The sequence below is a fragment of the Lathyrus oleraceus genome, chromosome 6, assembly GCF_024323335.1.
Source record: "Lathyrus oleraceus cultivar Zhongwan6 chromosome 6, CAAS_Psat_ZW6_1.0, whole genome shotgun sequence".
Lineage (NCBI taxonomy): Eukaryota > Viridiplantae > Streptophyta > Magnoliopsida > Fabales > Fabaceae > Lathyrus > Lathyrus oleraceus.
The window spans coordinates 328,831,398-328,846,754 of NC_066584.1; the positions used below are offsets into that span (position 1 = coordinate 328,831,398).

Genomic DNA, 15,357 nt, shown 5'->3' on the forward strand with positions numbered 1-15,357 from the left:
TGATTCAATAGATTTTCCTTTAATTTCTACAGCCCCACTAGGAAAAACATTAGTGACTTGGAAAGGGCCAGACCACCTAGAGCGTAGTTTTCCTGGGAATCACTTAAGTCTAGAGTTAAACAATAGGACTACATCGCCTTGTTTGAAAGTTTTTCTTGATATACGTTTATCATGCCATTTTTTCGTTCTTTCCTTGTAGATTCTGGCATTTTCGTATGCGTCTTGTCTAAGTTCCTCTAATTCGTTTATATCTAGAATTCGCTTTTCACCGGCGGTCTTATAGTTTAAATTTAAATTTTTAATAGCCCAATAGGCCTTAGGTTCTAACTCCACTGGGAGGTGACATGATTTACCATAAATAAGCTTAAATGGAGTTGTTCCTATGGGAGTTTTGTAAGCGGTTCGATATGCCCATAAAGCTTCGGGTAATTTTGATGACCAGTCTTTCCTCGATGTAGCAACTGTTTTTTCCAATATCTGTTTAATTTCTATGTTAGACACTTCCACTTGTCCACTAGTTTGAGGATGGTAAGGTGTTGCTACTCGATGTTTTACATCATACTTAAACAATACTTTTTCGAGTATCTTAGATATGAAATGCGATCCACCGTCACTGACGACTATTCTTGGGACACCAAATCTTGGAAAGATTATATTCTTAAAGAGTTTAATTACTACTCGTGTGTCGTTCGTTGGAGAAGCTATAGCCTCAATCCATTTTGATACGTAATCAACCGCTACGAGTATGTACTTGTTACCAAAAGAAGGTGGAAAAGGTCCCATGAAATTTATTCCCCACACATCGAAAATTTCTACTTCCAAAATGCCTTTTTGTGGCATTTCGTCACGTCTAGATATGTTTCCTGTGCGTTGACACCTATGCATTTCTTGACTGCGGCATGCACATCCTTCCATATGTTTGGCCAATAAAGACCGGCTTGTAGGATTTTAGAGCAGGTTTTGGATGTACTTGCATGTCCACCATAAGGAGCGGAATGACAATGTTGGATTATACTTTCTACCTCTTCTTCAGGTATACAGCGACGAAAAATACCATCGGGGCCTCTTTTGAAAAGTAAAGGGTCGTCCCAGTAATAATGTTTTATGTCATGGAAGAATCGTTTCTTTTGTTGGTAGGATAAATCAAGTAGAACCATTCCGACGGCTAAATAATTGACAAAATCAGCGTACCATGGTGTAACGCATACAGCCAAGGTGGTCTCTACCTGTTCATCAGCTCTATTTTCTTCCAAATTAGCTATAAGTTTATCGTACGAGAAATCATCGTCGATTGATGTTCTCTCCGGTTCCAGGTTTTCAAGTCTAGAGAGGTGATCTGCTACTACGTTTTCAGTTCCTTTTTTATCTTTGATTTCCAAATCAAATTCTTGTAGCAACAAGATCCACCTTAGGAGTCTAGGTTTAGCATCCTTTTTTGTTAAGAGGTACTTAATGGCAGCGTGATCAGTGTAAACGATTATTTTAGCTCCGACCAAGTAGGAACGAAATTTATCTAGTGCAAATACTACTGCTAAAAGCTCTTTCTCGGTCGTGGCGTAATTCATTTGCGCTTCATCTAGAGTTCTACTCACATAATATATGACGTGAAGTTTTTTATCCTTTCGTTGTCTTAAAACAGCGCCTACGGCGTAGTCACTTGCGTCACATATTATTTCGAAAGGTTCATTCCAATCCGGGGTCTGCATTATGGGCGCGGAGATCAATGCTTGTTTAAGTGTTTGAAATGTTTCTAAACATTTATTGTCGAAGATGAATTCAGCGTCTTTCATTAATAATCTGGTTAAAGGTTTAGTTACTTTAGAGAAATCTTTAATAAATCGTCGGTAAAAACCGGCATGTCCTAAGAAGCTTCGTATTTCTCTCACAGTTTTCGGAGGTTGAAGGTTTTCGATTACTTCTATTTTGGCTTTGTCTACTTCAATTCCTCTATTTGATATGATGTGTCCTAAAAAAATTCCTTCTTGTACCATAAAGTGACATTTTTCCCAATTAAGTACTAGGTTTACTTTTACACATCTTTCTAGAACTCTTTCTAGGTTTTCAAGACATTTTTCGAAACTTTGCCCGCATACGGAAAAGTCATCCATAAAGACTTCCATGATGTTTTCGAGAAAATCGGAGAATATTGCCATCATGCACCTTTGGAAGGTTGCAGGAGCATTGCACAAGTCAAACGGCATTCGTCGATAAGCGAAGGTACCAAAAGGACATGTGAACGTTGTCTTTTCTTGGTCATCAGGATGAATTGGTATTTGGAAGAAACCTGAATAACCGTCTAGATAGCAGAAATGAGAATGCTTGGCTAGTCGTTCTAACATCTGGTCTATGAATGGTAAAGGAAAATGATCTTTTCGGGTTGCTTTGTTTAACTTTCTGTAGTCAATGCACATTCTCCATCCCGATTCAATTCGTTTGGTTATAGTTTCTCCTTTTTCATTTTCGATCACTGTTATACCTCCTTTCTTCGGTACTACGTGTACAGGACTAACCCATTTGCTATCGGATATAGGATATATGATACCTGCCTCCAATAACTTTGTTACTTCCTTCTTCACTACCTCACTCATGATCGAGTTTAATCTCCTCTGATGTTCCCTAGAAGTTTTACAGTCTTCTTCTAGCATGATGCGGTGCATACAAATAGAAGGACTTATCCCTTTAAGATCGGTGATGTTGTATCCTAGTGCGGTTGGATATTTTCTTAAGATATGTAGGAGTTTTTCGGTTTCAAGTTTTCCTAGGTCTGCATTGACTATCATTGGCTGTTCAAGTTCTAAGTCTAGGAATTCATATCTCAGATTTTTGGGAAGTGTTTTCAGGTCGAGGGTTGGTTTCTTAAGGCGTTGTGTAGGATCTGATGTTATTGCTAAACATTGGTTCAGTTTGTCTTCTACATGATAGTCGGACAATTCGTCATTTTCTAATTCTGTTTCTTTTATGCATTCATCGATGATATCCATGAAGTAACATGTGTCTTCTATTGCAGGTGCTTTCAAAAATTTGGAAAGAATGAACTCAATTTTCTCTTCTCCTACTTCGAAAGTGAGTCGTCCATGTTTTACGTCTATGATAGCACCGGCGGTCGCTAAGAAGGGTCTTCCCGATATAATGGGGTAACTTCATCTTCTCTTATGTCCATAATTATAAAATCGGTGGGAATGTAGAATTGACCTATGCGCACGGGAACGTTTTCAAGAATTCCTACGGGATATCTAACGGAACGATCTGCTAATTGCACAGACATTTTAGTTGGTCTTAATTCTCCCATTTCAAGTTTCTTGCATATGGACAAGGGCATAACACTGATACCGGCTCCTAAATCGCATAAAGCTTTATCTATGACAAATTTTCCTATATGACAGGGTATAGAAAAACTACCAGGATCTTTAAGTTTAGGAGGCATATTTTGGATTATTGCGCTACACTCAGCAGTGAGTGTAACGGTTTCGCTATCTTCAAGTTTCCTTTTATTAGATAAAATTTCTTTTAAGAACTTAGCATATGAGGGCATATGCGTGATAGCTTCTGTAAAAGGAATTGTGACGTTTAATTGTTTCAGTAGGTCAACAAATTTTTTAAATTGGCCCGCGTCTTTGGTTTTAATTAGCCTTTGAGGGTAAGGGATAGGTGGTTTGTAAGGCGGTGGAGGTACATAAGGTTCTTTTTTCTCTACGGTTTCCTTATTACACTCTTCCTTTTCCTTAGGTTTACTTTCTTCCTCAGTTGACTTTTTAGAGTTTTGGTTCTTAATCCTTTGGTCAGACGGTCCTTCTACCTCTGTTCCACTTCTTAATATAATTGCATGAGCATGGCCTTTCGGGTTAGGTTGGGGCTGTCCAGGAAATGTACCAGTTGGGGCAGCAATAGGTGCTTGTTGTTGAGCTACTTGCGATATTTGTGTTTCCAGCATTTTGTTATGGGTAGCCAGGGCATCTACTTTACTTGCTAGTTGTTTAATCTGTTCGCTAGTGTGTACATTCTGGTTTAAGAACTCTTTATTGATTTGCTGTTGAGAAGCTATGAAGTTCTCCATCATGATTTCCAGGTTGAATTTCCTAGGAAAGTTATTGTTAGATGTAGATGGGGTCGGCTTTTGATATCCAGGAGGTATAGCTGGAGCTTGACTGGGAGCTTGACCTGGTGCGTATAAAGCGTTGTTACTTTTATATGAAAAATTAGGATGGTTCTTCCAGTTTGAGTTATAGGTATGCGAGTAAGGATTTCCTTGAGCATAGTTCACCTGCTCTGTTTGAATTCCTGTTAGGAGTTGACAATCTGTAGGCGTGTAACCTTGAATTCTACAGACTTCGCAATTTTGAGTTACGGCAACCATGGTGGCTGGAGGTGATACATTTAAACTTTCAATTTTCTGGGCAAGAGCGTCCACTTTTGCATTAACATGATCAAGGCTACTTATCTCGTACATGCCCCCTTTTGTTTGAGGTTTTTCTGCCATTGTTCGGTCGCTTCCCCACTGATAATGATTTTGGGCCATGCTCTCGATAAGTTGATAAGCGTCGGTGTAAGGTTTATCCATAAGCGCACCACCGGCGGTGGCGTCTATTGTTAACCTTGTGTTGTACAAGAGACCATTATAGAAGGTGTGAATTACTAACCAGTCCTCTAAACCATGGTGTGGGCAAAGTCTCATCATGTCCTTGTATCTTTCCCATGCTTCGAAAAGAGATTCGTTGTCTTTTTGCTTAAATCCATTTATCTGTGCTCTCAACATAGCTGTCTTGCTTGGAGGAAAATATTGGGCGAGAAAGACTTTCTTCAACTCATTCCATGTGGTGACTGAGTTGGAAGGAAGAGACTGAAGCCATCTTCTAGCTTTATCTCTTAACGAGAAAGGAAAGAGACGAAGTCGAATTGCCTCTGAAGTGACACCATTAGCTTTAACAGTGTCAGCGTATTGGACAAATACGGATAAATGAAGGTTTGGATCCTCGGTAGGATTTCCAGAAAATTGGTTCGGTTGCACTGCCTGCAACAGCGAAGGTTTAAGTTCGAAGTTGTTCGCTTCAATTGCGGGTGGAGCAATACTCGAATGCGGCTCATCTTGCGATGGAGCAGCGTAATCTCGAAGAGCACGAGCTGGTTCAGCCATCGCTGGTATCGTCGAAGGAAGAAGATTTTTGAGGTCAGGAATTTCGATTGGAGGAAGATTGTTTGTAGCACGATACTCCCGAATTCGTCGTAATAATCGGAGATATCATTCAACGTCGTTGATTCGTAAGTAGTACGGTTCGCCTTGTGAGTGAGTGTGTGGCATACAAATCAACGAAAAAGAAGGGAAAAATAAAAATTGCCTTAGTCTCTATAGCGTAACAGAAGAGTTACGATATCGACTAAATAGAAGTCCCCGGCAACGGCGCCAAAAACTTGATCGCGAGTTTATGAGTCTATCGGGGTATTAACTGCAAGTGCACAGTCTAATCGTGTAGTTTTAAAAGATATCGATCCCACAGGGACTTAATGAATCGATATACCGTTTTTCTAGGGTTACTGCGTAAAGCTAAGGCGGATGATACTTTGATGATTAGGGGGAAAAGTAAAACTAAAATTGGATCTAGATTAAATATCAAATAACACGGATATCGGTATGTAGTTCGTCGTAATTAGGGAATCAAATCCTCGTTGGTCTTTTTCTTAGTTTTAAAATAAGTCTTTTCAGTAGACACTATTAGTTAAAAGTCTTTTCCTCAAACTCTCGCTCTGTTGAATCAGACTATGACTTTATATTAACGTACGCTCTCACTATTTCGTTAAATCTAAAATCACTTTTTGAAAACAATAGAATCTATAGAAACTCTTTTTGAGAAAATACTAACCGTTTAAACACCCCTGTCTCAAACTCTCACTCTGTTGACTTAGATTATATGATTAAACTTAAATGCTTAACTCTCGTCCTCACATTTAACTTTTAAAAATAATTTTTGAAAATGATTAGAATTTAATTAACCTTAAAAATTGCTCTCGCCCTGATTTAAAGTTAATGTTCAATTTACACTGTCCAGTTAAAAGCTCAAACCGTCGTTCTATTGATTTTAACTTCTTTATGTCTTTTACTCTCGTACAAAAACTTTGGTATTAACTCTGTAAATTGAGACCAGAAAAAGAGTGACTATATTTTGAAATAAATTTAAACCAACTCAGTTTTTGATTCCTTTATTCCGCTTACTTTACATACCGATATCTAAATTAATTAGCCGGACATGTTAAACATGCCTAAACAATAATCATGCATAAATACGGTCATATCAAACGAACAATATATATAAACAGCAGCACAAAGCATATGTAAATTAAAACAATAACTCAATTAATTAATGAACCTGTAAAAATACTAGAATTCTGGATTTTAACTCCTAGCTTCGATGCTCGAACACTCCACCACAAGTCGGTTGGATTTGTTCTTCACAATTCTCGATCAGACAGATAAGTAAAAACAAGGAAATAAAATACTATGATCTGACGTAAGGTTAGATCCAGTAAAAATTACACAATAGTTTCCGGTGTAGAAACTATCGTGAGAAAATAAATTGAATGCTTTGGAAATTAACTAGAAAAGAAAAGAAAATAAAATGCTTGGAAATTAGAATGCTGGAAAATTAGAAAGCAGGAAAAATATTGCACGGTGTAGACCCCCTCAATTGGACCTCTTGAGGTCTATTTATATTCATCCATAAAATAACTGTTTTCCCAAAAGTATGTTCAGTAGGGTTCCAAAGTGTCAACGAGTCAAGAGGAAAAATAGGGGAGAACGTCCTTCTGTTACGCACGTCAATGCCAAAATGTAGGAGTGGGGTGTGTGACGTCCGTCACACCATGTGTTACGGTCGTAAAACTAAGTAGAGGGGCGTGCCGCTCGTCACGTGAGTGTGGCGGTCGTCACAGCCATTTTCCTTGTTCCAAACGTGGGTTGGACTTTGGTGAGATGCTTTTCCTAGAAAATCCTCTTTTTGCACCCCTTTTCTTTCTTTTTCACCTATGCTTTAAATAATGATACCTGAGATAAATAAAAAGAAAATACCGAGTAATATCGAATAATATAAAATAAATTGAATCAAATAACGATATAATTTAATTAAATCAAGTCCAAAAATGTGATATAGTTTCATGTTATCAGTGGTCAAGAGTCTCTATTTTGTTATGGCATCTAGGTTAAAGAGGACCGCATTTGACAACTCATTTAGTTAAGTTATCTTTAGTAGGATGGGTGTTTTGAAGAATCCTCCATAAGAGGAATTTCTGCCTGGGGTAGTTCGTATCTTCAACATCTTCTTCTAAAAACTAATATCTCTGTTATTGTCATAGCAACTTATATCAAGGTTGTTCTTCCATATTTGAATACTGCTATATCCCGACTTCACAAAATATTCCCATCTTTAGTATACATTCAACATGACGTGTCTTCCTCATCTATGTTGTGTAGGTGTACAACATAAATTGATTTTTGGTCTATAGGAAGGAAATTCTCCTCAATGATGTATTAGTTCCAACAATTTTCCTCCCTCTTAATAAGGTCCCTGACTCCCCTCACCCTTGTTTCCAAGAGTTTGTGTGTCACGAGTTTAAATCTATAGTGAGAGGGAATCCAATTGTCATCCCAGAAATCAACCTTGTTATGTTCCCTATGTGCCAGCACACCTATTTGTTTAGAATGCATTTACTACGGTGGAGACTTCTCCGGATATAGCTAGGTTTATTTCCAATCTTCGCCTTAAGGATATCACATCTAGGGTAATACTTGGGTTTCATGATCCCAGCCATCAGACTATTTAGGTTAATATGCATTCTCTAGACATGTTTAATAAAAAAAAGCTTCATTGAAGTCTTTTATGGTTTGAAAGCCCAACCCCCTTTCATTTTTAGGTCTGCTTAATTCAACCCAGTTTTTTCAATGCATCTTATTGGACCATTCCTTAGCGCCCCACCAGAAGTTGCTCATCATACTCTTAATTTTTTTTATATATACTCTTAGGAATTAAAAAGGAGGACATTAAGTAAGTGGGTATGGCTTGGGAAATAACTTTAATGAAGGTAGCTCTTCCAGCATAAGAAAGATCGTTGCTCTTCCATCCTTACAACCTATTTTTTACCTTGTCAATTATGAAATTCAGAGTAAGAGTCTTAGAGGTAACACTAAGTAGTTTTTGATACTATCAATTATAGGGATACCAGTGATGTGATGAATAAACTCTTCGGTACTTTTCTGGATAGCACTACTAAAAACCATCTCAAATTTTCCATAGGTTATCTGTTATCTTAATGTCTCATGGTAAGTGTTCAATATGATGATCAAGTTCGTAATGTCTTTACCCAAAACCTACAGAAAATCAAATTGTCAATCGCAAAAATAACGTGTGTAATTTTAGGGGTATTTATAGAAATAGATATACCATATATGGTGTTCATAATAAGAAGTTAATGAATGCGGTTATTTTATTTTGGTCGATAATTTTAGATAATTACAATTTTTTTTAAAATAATAAATAAATTTTAGATAATTATATTTTTTAAAATAATTATAATATTTTAATTATTTTTAAATTGTAATATCCATACATATCTTCAAATTTCTCAAAATTTACAAATGGTAATATACCCGCACAAATAGAACATGTAGTGGGAGATTAGTATCCTTATCCTAACCATAAATATCTATTGTCATTCTTAATGCAACTACTACATTCCTAATTGAGATGACTAGATATTTGATTTATACCTTATAATTTAAAAAAGGTGTAAACAAAAAAACAGTATTTATAATATTATATGTCTATTTTAAAATTATAAATAAAATAAAAAACTGTATCTATCCCAAAGTGACGTGCTGGCGTGGCGACGTGTTGGTGGTAACCCACATAACAGCTGGAAAGACAACTATATATTGCCGCTTTCTTGTTGTTGGATAGATGACCACATTTGCTTTTAAACAAATCATGCTCACTTTCAATATAACTACATTTTCTAAAATATTTTCATTTTTGAATACAAATTGGAATAATTAATCTATATCTACAAATCAAGTCTTCTAATGTCACCTAATAATTTTATGTCTTATCAACTTCTAAATATGTTTTTTTTTTATAATTTTTATATTTTTCAAAATATTTATCTATAATTTATTTAGATGAATTTAATTTATATAAATATGTTGTTAGTGTAATATTTGTATATATACATAAATTATATTTTACTATATTATTTATTTTATTATTATTTTTAATATATCCACATTTATCTATTTAGTGAAATATAATCTCTTTATTTAATAAGAATACATTTTATTTGTACTCGAAAAAATGAATACATTTTATTAATCATAAAAGGCTTTGCCCAAATAGATTTGGCCCAAATTCTAAAGAGGTTTCATTTCATCCCACCAATTCTTTTGTATTGGAATTTCTCATCACACACAATCTCATGTTATATTCACACACTTCTTCACATACTTCTGCGAAACTCTAAAAATATATTTAAAATTTCTTAAAATTTGAAATTTAAATTTTTTAATGCATTAGATATTTAGATACATGTCAAATTCTCTTTGAAACCGAAGGTAAAAACATAAATGAATTTTGAAATTCAAACTATCAATTAACATAAACACACCGCATGAAACTCAATTTTAAATACTCGTAAAATCAAAATTAAAAATATATCCAAATTTTTAAATCCGTTTTTTTTTTAATTTGTGGTGATTTTTAACCTTCTTAAAATTTAATAGCACTTCTTGAAAAGCTAATTAGACCCTTTTCAACTTAATTACATTATGAAGCTTTGGGACAGGAGATACAGGAGATATGGAACTTTGGGTGTGAGTGTTACATTTGGTGCTGGTATAAAATAACAACTTCAGAAAGACTAGACCAAGCAGAGTACAAAATTGGATTAAAATTTAGTCAACACCAAAATGTTCAAATTTTATATGATAGGAAATAAAGTTAACTAAGCTCAAAACTATACGTTTAAATGTAATTAAAATGAGAAGAGTTTAAAAAATGCAACATAAATTTCAGACTCAAATTTTCAATTAAATATCTGAAATTTAAACTAACAACTAACCATAAAATTATATGTTTTAATTTTCATATTTTAAATTTTGAGGAGGTTAAAAATCTCTAAAAATTAAAAAATACTTCAACTAAATCTGCAATAATATAAAGGCAAACAATACATATAACTATGTTGTTTATGAGTTTATCCGAAGATTAAAATCCAAAATATAATAAGGTAAATATGAAGATCCAAATCCGACCTATTTTTTTGTTTCAAAAGGTGTCTCTCTGATGAATTGGTTTTGTTGTAAAATAGGTATGTTTGAACTTTAAAATTCAGACGATACAAAATATATTGTGGTTTACATAAGATGTGTGATCAATACATAGGGTATAGCGAACAACAACTTTCATATCTACTATCAACCCTTCAAATTTTTATTGCATGAACTTACATATTTGTCCTTTCCCTAATTTTTATTTACACTACAACTTGGATAGATTGGTAATTGTTAAAAATCCAAGACTTTTATGGTTGAAGCTTGAACAAACATGAAAAGTGAAGAAAGCTCCACGAATGGAGCTTGATGCAAAAGGAAGAAGATGAAGTAGTGAAGCATGCAAATTTTGTTATTGTACTTAAGATCAAACAAGAGTACATCGGGTATATATAGGAAGCAATGTGTAACTACCAAAATAAGTTGCACTGACTACCATATAACTACCCTAACAAACATTCCAAAACTGAAAACTAAAGTAACAGACTTATGAAACTTCTATCACAAGCTAAACTATGGTCTATGTACAACAATGATCAGTATTTTAACAGTCTCCCTCAAGCTTAAGCATGGTAAATATCAAGCATGCCAAGCTTGGATACAAACTTATGAAACTTGCTTGTTGACAAGGGCTTCGTGAGAAAGTCAGCTAGTTGTTCTTGTGAGGTTATAGACAACAACTTAAGGACACCTTGCTTGACCTTTTCACGGACAAGATGACAATCGATTTTGAGATGTTTTGTTCTTTTATGGAAAACTGGATTTGAAGCTATATAAATGGCGCTTTGATTGTCGTAATATAGAACAGGTGGGTTGCAACATGTAATATGGAGATCCTTCAGTATATAAAGCAACCAAATTAGCTCACAAGTAGCTGATCCAAGAGCTTTGTACTCCGCTTCAGATGAAGACCTTGCAATGGTTTGTTGTTTCTTAACTTTCCACGATACTAGTGATGACCCAATAAAAAAACAATATTTTGATGTAGATCTCCTTGAATCAACACAGCCTTCCCAATCCGGTCAAAATATCCCATAATTTGAGAACTTGAAGTTCCAGAGAATAGCAAACCTCTACCAGGATTTCCTTTCAAATATCTAACAATTTTGCATGTTGCATGATAATGCATCTGACTAGGATTCTGTAAAATTTGGCTCAATTGTTATGTTGCAAGTGTAATGTCAGGTCTTGTGTTGTTCAAATAGAAAAGTCTACCAATAATCCTTCTGTAAGGAGTAACATCCTCAAAAGGTTTGCTTTGATCTTGATATAGTTTGATTGATGGGTTGAGAGGTGTTTCAACATGCTTTGATGCAAGCATGCTTGTGTCTTTCAACAAATCAAGAAAATACTTTCTTTGGGAGATGACAATGCCCTCATTTGAGTGTTCCACTTTAAGACCAAGAAAGTATTTCAAATTACCAAGATCCTTGATTTTAAAAGCATCACGAAGAATTTGTTTGACACGATCGAATTCCTGCAGTGATGTACCTCCCAGAATAACATCATCGACATACACCAATAGAACTGTGGTGTGATTTACCTTTTATAAATCTAAACATTGAGTAATCTAAATTGGACTGAGAATATCCAAGCTTGAGGAGCAACTTTGTAAGTTTTTCATACCACTTCCTACCGGCCTGTTTCAAGCCATAAAGACTTTTGACAAGCTTACAAACTTGATTAGGCTTGGTGCATTGAATGCCTTATGGAACACTCATGTAAACATCTTCCTCGAGATCACCATGCAAAAAAGAATTGTTAAGATATAATTAATGAAGATGACAACCCTTGATAGATGCCACTGCAAGAAGAACCCTGACTGTAGAAAATTTTACAACAGGGGGAAATGTATCAAATAAATCCAAGCCTTCTACTTGACTGTAACCTTTGGCAACCAGTCGTGCCTTGTACCTCTCAATTGATCCATTAGCTTTATGTTTGATCTTGTAAACCCATTTGTTCCTAATAGGTTTGACATTAAGTGGTAAGTCTACTAGTATCCAAGTACAATTGATGGCTAAAGCTTCTAATTCTGAATTCATAGCCTTCAACCAGTTATCATCCTTACAAGCTTCCTCATAAGTTTTTGGCTCATGATCAAAGTTAACAAAATAGCTTAAAATTTCATGACTAGGAGACAAAATTTAAAAGGAATGGAAGGAAGAAATGGGATAAGGAATACCTGAAGAGGATGGCATTAGTTGATTGCCTAAAAAACTGCATACATAATCTTTAAGGTGGGATGGAGGATTTCTATTTCTTGTAGGTCTATGTGAACTATCAGAGGTGTTATTCATGTGAGATTCATTATTATTGGTGTCAGGTTCATCATTATTGGTGTTATGCTCATTAAGGCTATGAGGATTGTGAAGGTCATTGTTAGTATTAGAGTAAGAGGATATGAGAGTGTTATCAAGGTCAGGTGTGGGGTTATCTTGTTCTACATGAGATGTGATGTCATTTTGAGGATGGTCGGTGGGTGAGGTTTCATTAGATGTATTTGTAGGGTTTAAGCCTGAGTGATACTTCCAGTTGGGTGCATAAGGAAAAATGTGTTCATAATGAATAACATTCCTAGATATGAATATGTCATGATTATTGATGTCTAAGAGAATCACCCCTTTGACACCTTGCTTAAAGCTTAAGAAAATGCATTTTCTTCCTCTATTGTCAAGCTTAGTTCTATGTGTCTGTAAAGTAGAAGCATATGTCAAAGTGTCAAAGACTTTCAATGTGTGAAGGTCAGGTTCTTCTTTGAATAACATAAAGTAAGGTGACTTATTTTTTTAGAATTGGGTTAGGCACTCTATTTATGATATAAACAACATCATTTACTGCATATGACCAAAAATATTTGGGAACGTTAGCTTGAAAGATTAAGGCTCTAGCAATTTTAAGTATGTGTTGATGCTTCCTTTACACCCTACCATTTTGTTGAGGAGATTCAACATAATTGGTTTGGTGAGAAATTCCTTTGGAAGCATAGAATTAAGGCATGACAAATTCAGGACCATTGTCACTTCTAATGGTCTTGATTTTAGAATTATGTTGTATTTAAGCCATTTTGATGAAATCAATCACATTTTGTTTGGTTTTAGACTTGTGTTTCATGAGTATGATCCATGTACATCGACTGAAATCATCCACGGTAGTTAAGAAATAAGAGTGATCATGTTTTGACTTAATGGTTATAGGACCCCAAATATCAAAGTGAACAATGTCAAAAGGTTTCTTTGATTTAGTTAAACTTGAATGATAAGGTGATCTTTTATGCTTGAAAAAATGGCAAACATCACAAGCAGCATTCTTATCTACAACAATAAAGAGTAATATAGAATGAAGAGTTTGCATCCTAGTGGGGAATAGATAACCTAATCAAAAATGCCATAGGGCGTGTTCAGGTATACAACAACTGGATGATTGATATGTGGCATGAACTTCTTGGTCTTTATTCTTGAGGATTAAGTGATATAGTCCTTCAAAGCTTTCACCCAAACCAATCATCTTCATTGTGATGGAGTCTTGAATAAGACAATGATTGTGAGTGAAACTGCTTTATATTTGGATTGTTGACACAACTTGGATACAAAAATAAGATTAACAGAAAATTCGGGTATATACAGAACATTGGATATAATGAATGTTGGTGTAAGCCCTAGAGGCCAATACTTTTGGTACTTGTATCGAATTATTTATTAATAATAAAAGGCTTTTTTCTTTATTATGTTTGTTTAATAAATTCCTAGAGTAACTAGTCTGTTTAATGTATCAAGTGTGACTTAATCATGAGATCCCATTAAACATAAGGACATTATTCTTAAAGTATTTGTAATCGAGCTTTGTTGTGAAGTGGGATAACATTAAAGTATTAAGACTACTATGTATATAGACTGATGATCGCATCTCATGGATCATGGATAAGGAGTTACCAAGTCTTAAACATAGGTCTGAATATTAGGAGTAATATTTATACTGGATTGAACCGCTATGAGAATACTGTATAGAATGTTATGCAAAGTGTCATAAGTTATTCTAATGGTGATAGTGGTGTATACCACCCTTCGACCTGAAACCACTATGGACCCTAAATGTAAAGTTGAGTGCTTTGTTGCTGATCAAACATTGTCCGTAACTGGATGACCATAAAGACAATTGATGGGTACTCCGCGAAGCATGCTTAGGGACATGAGTGGCCTAGATCGAATTTGCCCATCCTGCATAACAGGATAAATGTCTAAGGGCCCAATATTGAACTGGACAAGGATGACACAGTCTATGCCTTGTGTTCAATATAGACATAAGGGCAAAAAGGAAATTATACAGATAAGTATTATCATAAAAGGATTTGTCAGATCACATGAAATTTTCGTGTCTTGGGTAGCAGTGATGTGTTGCTAGATACCGCTCACTGTTTATTATGTTAAATACGTGATTTAATATAATTGCCAATGCCGCGAAAACCTACAGGGTCACACACAAAAGGACAGATTGATGAGAGATAAGTAAATAAGGAACACCATAAGGTACGGTGCACTTAAGTGAATTGTAGAACATCGTAAGGTACGGTGCACTTAAGTAGAATACGAAATATGGTAAGGTACCACGCACTTAAGTGATTTTGGCATATCATAAGATATGAGTCACATACACTTAAGTGAGATTTTTAGCTTGCAGCCCACACAAGTAGTTCTATAAATAGAACCCTTGTGCAGAAGCATTTGATCAGATGAAGATTCCGTTTCTCTCTCTCTCTCTCTCTCTCTCTCTCTCTCTCTCACACACACACACACACACACACACACACATACACTCAAAGCCTTCATTCGTAGCAGCTAGCACCGAGACTGAAAGAATCTGTTCGTGTGGAATGAGTAGATTTGCATCAAAGGTTTCAATCTCCACAAGAGATAACGATTATATCATTGATCATGTCCATTCGTAAGGATCACTAAAGGAGAAAAAATTTAAATTTTGTTGCGTTTTAGATTGCTATTCTCCTTCAATGAAATCATGTGAAAATTTAACAGTGCCTACATGTTTAGCTAAAG

At 35.2% G+C, this 15,357-nt stretch overlaps 1 non-coding gene across 1 annotated transcript; it reads left to right on the plus strand.

Annotated features, from left to right (window-relative positions):
- Positions 1 to 4,646: 4,646 nt before the first annotated feature.
- On the plus strand, positions 4,647 to 4,753 carry LOC127099926 (small nucleolar RNA R71). The gene has a single exon (XR_007794387.1). It is a non-coding gene; the product is annotated as a small nucleolar RNA R71 (small nucleolar RNA).
- The last annotated feature ends 10,604 nt before the right edge of the window (positions 4,754 to 15,357 follow it).